Raw genomic sequence first — 7,158 nt, 5'->3', positions numbered from 1 at the left:
TTCGCGATATGTAGCCTTCGACAATCTCTTTCTAAGCGAGCTGAAGTGTCGTCTCCTGTTAGCACAGAACACTCTGCTGATGGGTTTTGCTGCTGCCAAAACACGTCTGTCATGCGCACTTTGGTGTTAAAAGCCCTGTACCATACGAGATTGTCCAGCTTCTTGTAAGCTTACAATGCACTGTTTCAACTCTGGATAGCGAAGAGCACTGCAGAGTAGTTAACGCTAAGGAGAAAGCATGCACAGCACACAGTAGTTCTCACTTTGCACTACACTTAGAAATGAGTTCTCTGCATCACGGATCTGTACCAGAGAATGCTGCTTCATGAACAGGCATGTAGTAGCAAAGCAAGCTGACGCTGATCCTGCTTCATGCCCCTAGTCACTGACAAGCGCTACGCTGAGAAAACACTCCGTGGCTCTGCTGCTTCCTAGTTCGCGCTATGTAGCCTTCGGCGATTTCTCTCTAAGCGAGCTGAAGTGTCGTCTCCTGCTAGCACAGAACACTCTGCTGATGGGTTTTGCTGCTGTCAAAATATGCCGGTTTTATTCACTTTGCTGCAAAAATCTCTGTACCATGCGATATTACACTGCTTCTTCTAAGCTTACAATGCACTGTTTCAACTCTGCATAGCAAAGAGCACTGCAGTGTACTTAACGCTAAGGAGAAAGCATGCACAGCACACAGTAGTTCTCACTTTGCACTACACCTAGAAATGAGTTCTCTGCATCACGGATCTGTACCAGAGAATGCTGATTCATGAACAGGCATGTAATAGCAAAGCAAGCTGACGCTGATCCTGCTTCATGCCCCTAGTCACTGACAGGTGCTTCGCTGCGAAGACCACTCTGGGGCTATGCGGCTTTCTTGTTCGCGCTATGTAGCCTTCGGCGATTTCTCTGTAAGCGAGCTGAATTGTCGTCTCCTGATAGCACAGAACACTCTGCTGCTAGGTTTTACTTTTGCCAAAATACGCCTGTCGTGTGCACTTTGCTGTTAAAAACCCTGAAACATACGATATTACCGTGCTTCTTGTAAGCTTACAATGCACTGTTTCAACTCTGGATAGCGAAGAGCACTGCAGTGTACTTAACGCAAAGGAGAAAGCATGCACATCACAAAGTAGTTCTCACTTTGCACTACACTTAGAAATGAGTTCTCTGCATCACGGATCTCTACCACAGAATGCTGCTTCATGAACAGGCATGTAGTAGCAAAGCAAGCTGACGCTGATCCCGCTTCATGCCCCTAGTCACTGACAAGTGCTAAGCTGCGAAGAGCACTCCGGGGCTCTGCGGCTTCCTTGTTCACGCTATGTAGCCTTCAGCGATTTCTCTCTAAGCAACTGGAAGTGTCGTCTCCTGCTAGCACAGAACACTCTGCTGATGGGTTTTGCTGCTGCCAAAACACGCCTTGTTTATTCACTTTGCTGTTAAAACCTCTATACCATGTGATATCACACTGCTCCTTGTAAGCTTACAAGGCGCGGTATCAACTCTGCATAGCGAAGAGCACTGCAGTGTACTTAACGCTAAGGAGAAAGCATGCACAGCACACAGTAGTTCTCACTTTGCACTACACTTAGAAATGAGTTTTCTGCATCACAGATCTATACCTCAGAATGCTGCTTCATGAACAGGCATGTAGTAGCAAAGCAAGCTGACACTGATCCTGCTTCATGCCCCTAGTCACTGACAAGCGCTACGCTGCGAAGAGGAGTCCGGGGCTCTGCGGTTTCCTTGTTCGCGCTATGTAGCCTTCAGCGCTTTCTCTGTAACCGAGCTGAAGTGTCGTCTCCTGCTAGCACAGAACACTCTGCTGATGGGTTTTTTTTCTGCCAAAACACGCCAGTCATTTACACTTTGCAGATAAAACCCCTCTACCATACGATATTACCGTGCTTCTTTTAAGCATAGAATGCACTGTTTCAACACTGAATAGCGAAGAGCACTGCAGTGTACTTAACGCTAAGGAGAAAGCATGCACAGCACACAGTACTTCTCACTTTGCACTACACTTAGAAATGAGTTCTCTGCATCACAGATCTGTACCACAGAATGCTTCTTCATGAACAGGCATGTAGTAGCAAAGCAAGCTGACGCTGATCCTGCTTCATACCCCTAGTCACTGACAAGCGCTACGCTGCGAAGAGGAGTCCGGGGCTCTGCGGCTTCCTTGTTCGCGCTATGTAGCCTTCAGTGAATTCTCTCTAAACGAGCTGAAGTGTCGTCTCCTGCTAGCACAGAACACTCTACTGATGGGTTTTGCTGCTGCCAAAACACTCCTGTCATGTCCATTTTGCTGTTAAAACCCTTCTACCATACGAGATTTCCGTGATTCTTGTAGGCATAGAATGCACTGTTTCAACACTGAATACCGAAGAGCACTGCAGTGTACTTAACGCTAAGGAGAAAGCATGCACAGCACACAGTAGTTCTCACTTTGCACTACACTTAGAAATGAGTTCTCTGCATCACGGATCTGTACCAGAGAATGCTGCTTCATGAACAGGCATGTAGTAGCAAAGCAAGCTGACGTTCCTCCTGCTTCATGCCCCTAGTCACTGACAAGCGCTACGCTGCGAAGAGCACTCCGGGGCTCTGCGGCTTCCTTGTTCGCGCTATGTAGCCTTCGGCGATTTCTCTCTAAGCGAGCGGAAGTGTCGTCTCCTGCTAGCACAGAACACTCTGCTGATGGGTTTTGCTGCTGCCAAAATACGCCTGGCTTGTTCACTTTGTTGTTAAATCCTCTGTACCATAGGAGATTGACTTGCTTCTTGTAAGCTTACAATGCACTGTTTCAACTCTGCATAGCGAAGAGCACTGCAGTGTACTTAACGCTAAGGAGAAAGCATGCACATCACACAGTAGATCTCAATTTGCACTAAAACTAGAAATGAGTTCTCTGCATCACGGATCTATACCACAGAATGCTGCTTCATGAACAGGCATGTAGTAGCAAAGCAAGCTGACGTTGCTCCTGCTTCATGCCCCTAGTCACTGACAAGCGCTACGCTGCGAAGAGCACTCCGGGGCTCTGCGGCTTCCTTGTTCGCGCTATGTAGCCTTCGGCGATTTCTCTCTAAGCGAGCGGAAGTGTCGTCTCCTGCTAGCACAGAACACTCTGCTGATGGGTTTTGCTGCTGCCAAAATACGCCTGGCTTGTTCACTTTGTTGTTAAATCCTCTGTACCATAGGAGATTGACCAGCTTCTTGTAAGCTTACAATGCACTGTTTCAACTCTGCATAGCGAAGAGCACTGCAGTGTACTTAACGCTAAGGAGAAAGCATGCACATCACACAGTAGATCTCAATTTGCACTAAAACTAGAAATGAGTTCTCTGCATCACGGATCTATACCACAGAATGCTGCTTCATGAACAGGCATGTAGTAGGAAAGCAAGCTGACGTTGCTCCTGCTTCATGCCCCTAGTCACTGACAAGCGCTAAGCTGCGAAGACCGCTCCGGGGCTCTGCGGCTTCCTTGTTCGCGCTATGTAGCCTTCGGCGATTTGTCTCTAAGCGAGCTGAAGTGTCGTCTCCTGCTGGCACAGAACACTCTGATGATGGGTTTTGCGGCTGCCAAAACACGCCTGGCTTGTTCACGTCGTTGTTAAATCCTCTGTAAAATATGAGATTACCCTGCTTCTTGTAAGCGTACAATGCACTCTTTCAACTCTGCACAGCGAAGAGCACTGCAGTGTACTTAACGCTAAGGAGAAAGCATGCACAGCACACAGTAGTTCTCACTTTGCACTACACTTAGAAATGAGTTCTCTGCATCACGGATCTGTACCAGAGAATGCTGCTTCATGAACAGGCATGTAGTAGCAAAGCAAGCTGACGCTGATCGTGCTTCGTGCCCCTAGTCACTGACAAGCGCTATGCTGCAACGAGCACTCCGGGGCTCTGCGGCTTCCTAGTTCGCGGTATGTAGCCTTCGGCGATTTGTCTCTAAGCGATCTGAAGTGTCGTCTCCTGCTAGCACAGAACACTCTGCTGATGGGTTTTGCTGCTGCCAAAACACGCCTGTCATGTGCACTTTGCTGTGTAAAACCCTTCAACCATACGATATTACCGTGCTTCTTCTAAGCTTACAATGCACTGTTTCAACACTGCATAGCGAAGAGCACTGCAGTGTACTTAACGCTAAGGAGAAAGCATGCACAGCACACAGTAGTTCTCACTTTGCACTACACTTAGAACTGAGTTCTCTGCATCACGGCTATGTACCACAGAAGACTGCTTGACCAATAGGTATGTAGTAGCAAAGCAAGCTGACGTTGATCCTGCTTCATGCTTTCAGTCGCTGACAAGCGATTAGCTGCAAAGAGCACTCCGGGACTTTGCGGCTTCCTTGTTCGCGCTATGTAGCCTTCGGCGATTTCTCTCTAAGCGACCTGAAGTGTCGTCTCCGGATAGAACAGAACACTCTGCTGATGGGTTTTGCTGCTGCCAAAACACGCCTTGTTTATTCACTTTGCTGTTAAAACCTCTATACCATGTGATATCACACTGCTCCTTGTAAGCTTACAAGGCGCGGTATCAACTCTGCATAGCGAAGAGCACTGCAGTGTACTTAACGCTAAGGAGAAAGCATGCACAGCACACAGTAGTTCTCACTTTGCACTACACTTAGAAATGAGTTTTCTGCATCACAGATCTATACCTCAGAATGCTGCTTCATGAACAGGCATGTAGTAGCAAAGCAAGCTGACACTGATCCTGCTTCATGCCCCTAGTCACTGACAAGCGCTACGCTGCGAAGAGGAGTCCGGGGCTCTGCGGTTTCCTTGTTCGCGCTATGTAGCCTTCAGCGCTTTCTCTGTAACCGAGCTGAAGTGTCGTCTCCTGCTAGCACAGAACACTCTGCTGATGGGTTTTTTTTCTGCCAAAACACGCCAGTCATTTACACTTTGCAGATAAAACCCCTCTACCATACGATATTACCGTGCTTCTTTTAAGCATAGAATGCACTGTTTCAACACTGAATAGCGAAGAGCACTGCAGTGTACTTAACGCTAAGGAGAAAGCATGCACAGCACACAGTACTTCTCACTTTGCACTACACTTAGAAATGAGTTCTCTGCATCACAGATCTGTACCACAGAATGCTTCTTCATGAACAGGCATGTAGTAGCAAAGCAAGCTGACGCTGATCCTGCTTCATACCCCTAGTCACTGACAAGCGCTACGCTGCGAAGAGGAGTCCGGGGCTCTGCGGCTTCCTTGTTCGCGCTATGTAGCCTTCAGTGAATTCTCTCTAAACGAGCTGAAGTGTCGTCTCCTGCTAGCACAGAACACTCTGCTGATGGGTTTTGCTGCTGCCAAACACTCCTGTCATGTCCATTTTGCTGTTAAAACCCTTCTACCATACGAGATTTCCGTGATTCTTGTAGGCATAGAATGCACTGTTTCAACACTGCATAGCGAAGAGCACTGCAGAGTACTTAACGCTAAGGAGAAAGCATGCACAGCACACAGTAGTTCTCACTTTGCACTACACTTAGAAATGAGTTCTCTGCATCACGGATCTGTACCAGAGAATGCTGCTTCATGAACAGGCATGTAGTAGCAAAGCAAGCTGACGTTCCTCCTGCTTCATGCCCCTAGTCACTGACAAGCGCTACGCTGCGAAGAGCACTCCGGGGCTCTGCGGCTTCCTTGTTCGCGCTATGTAGCCTTCGGCGATTTCTCTCTAAGCGAGCGGAAGTGTCGTCTCCTGCTAGCACAGAACACTCTGCTGATGGGTTTTGCTGCTGCCAAAATACGCCTGGCTTGTTCACTTTGTTGTTAAATCCTCTGTACCATAGGAGATTGACTTGCTTCTTGTAAGCTTACAATGCACTGTTTCAACTCTGCATAGCGAAGAGCACTGCAGTGTACTTAACGCTAAGGAGAAAGCATGCACATCACACAGTAGATCTCAATTTGCACTAAAACTAGAAATGAGTTCTCTGCATCACGGATCTATACCACAGAATGCTGCTTCATGAACAGGCATGTAGTAGGAAAGCAAGCTGACGTTGCTCCTGCTTCATGCCCCTAGTCACTGACAAGCGCTAAGCTGCGAAGACCGCTCCGGGGCTCTGCGGCTTCCTTGTTCGCGCTATGTAGCCTTCGGCGATTTGTCTCTAAGCGAGCTGAAGTGTCGTCTCCTGCTGGCACAGAACACTCTGATGATGGGTTTTGCGGCTGCCAAAACACGCCTGGCTTGTTCACGTCGTTGTTAAATCCTCTGTAAAATATGAGATTACCCTGCTTCTTGTAAGCGTACAATGCACTCTTTCAACTCTGCACAGCGAAGAGCACTGCAGTGTACTTAACGCTAAGGAGAAAGCATGCACAGCACACAGTAGTTCTCACTTTGCACTACACTTAGAAATGAGTTCTCTGCATCACGGATCTGTACCAGAGAATGCTGCTTCATGAACAGGCATGTAGTAGCAAAGCAAGCTGACGCTGATCGTGCTTCGTGCCCCTAGTCACTGACAAGCGCTATGCTGCAACGAGCACTCCGGGGCTCTGCGGCTTCCTAGTTCGCGGTATGTAGCCTTCGGCGATTTGTCTCTAAGCGATCTGAAGTGTCGTCTCCTGCTAGCACAGAACACTCTGCTGATGGGTTTTGCTGCTGCCAAAACACGCCTGTCATGTGCACTTTGCTGTGTAAAACCCTTCAACCATACGATATTACCGTGCTTCTTCTAAGCTTACAATGCACAGTTTCAACACTGAATAGCGAAGAGCACTGCAGTGTACTTAACGCTAAGGAGAAAGCATGCACAGCACACAGTAGTTCTCACTTTGCTCTACACCTAGAAATGAGTTCTCTGCATCACGGATCTGTATCAGAGAATGCTGCTTCATGAACCGGCATGTAGTAGCAAAGCAAGCTGACGCTGATCCTGCTTCATGCCCCTAGTCACTGACAAGCGCTACGCTGCAAAGAGCACTCCGGGACTTTGCGGCTTCCTTGTTCGCGCTATGTAGCCTTCGGCGATTTCTCTCTAAGCGACCTGAAGTGTCGTCTCCGGATAGAACAGAACACTCTGCGAGTAGGTTTTACTTCTGCTGCCAAAACACGCCTGGCGTGTGCACTTTGCTGTTAAAACCCGGAACCATACTATATTACCGTACTTCTTGTCAGCTTCAATGCAA

The sequence above is a fragment of the Oenanthe melanoleuca genome, chromosome 1 (assembly GCF_029582105.1).
Source record: "Oenanthe melanoleuca isolate GR-GAL-2019-014 chromosome 1, OMel1.0, whole genome shotgun sequence".
In the NCBI taxonomy this organism is placed as follows: Eukaryota; Metazoa; Chordata; class Aves; order Passeriformes; family Muscicapidae; genus Oenanthe; species Oenanthe melanoleuca.
Note: the sequence above shows the minus strand (reverse complement) of the source record.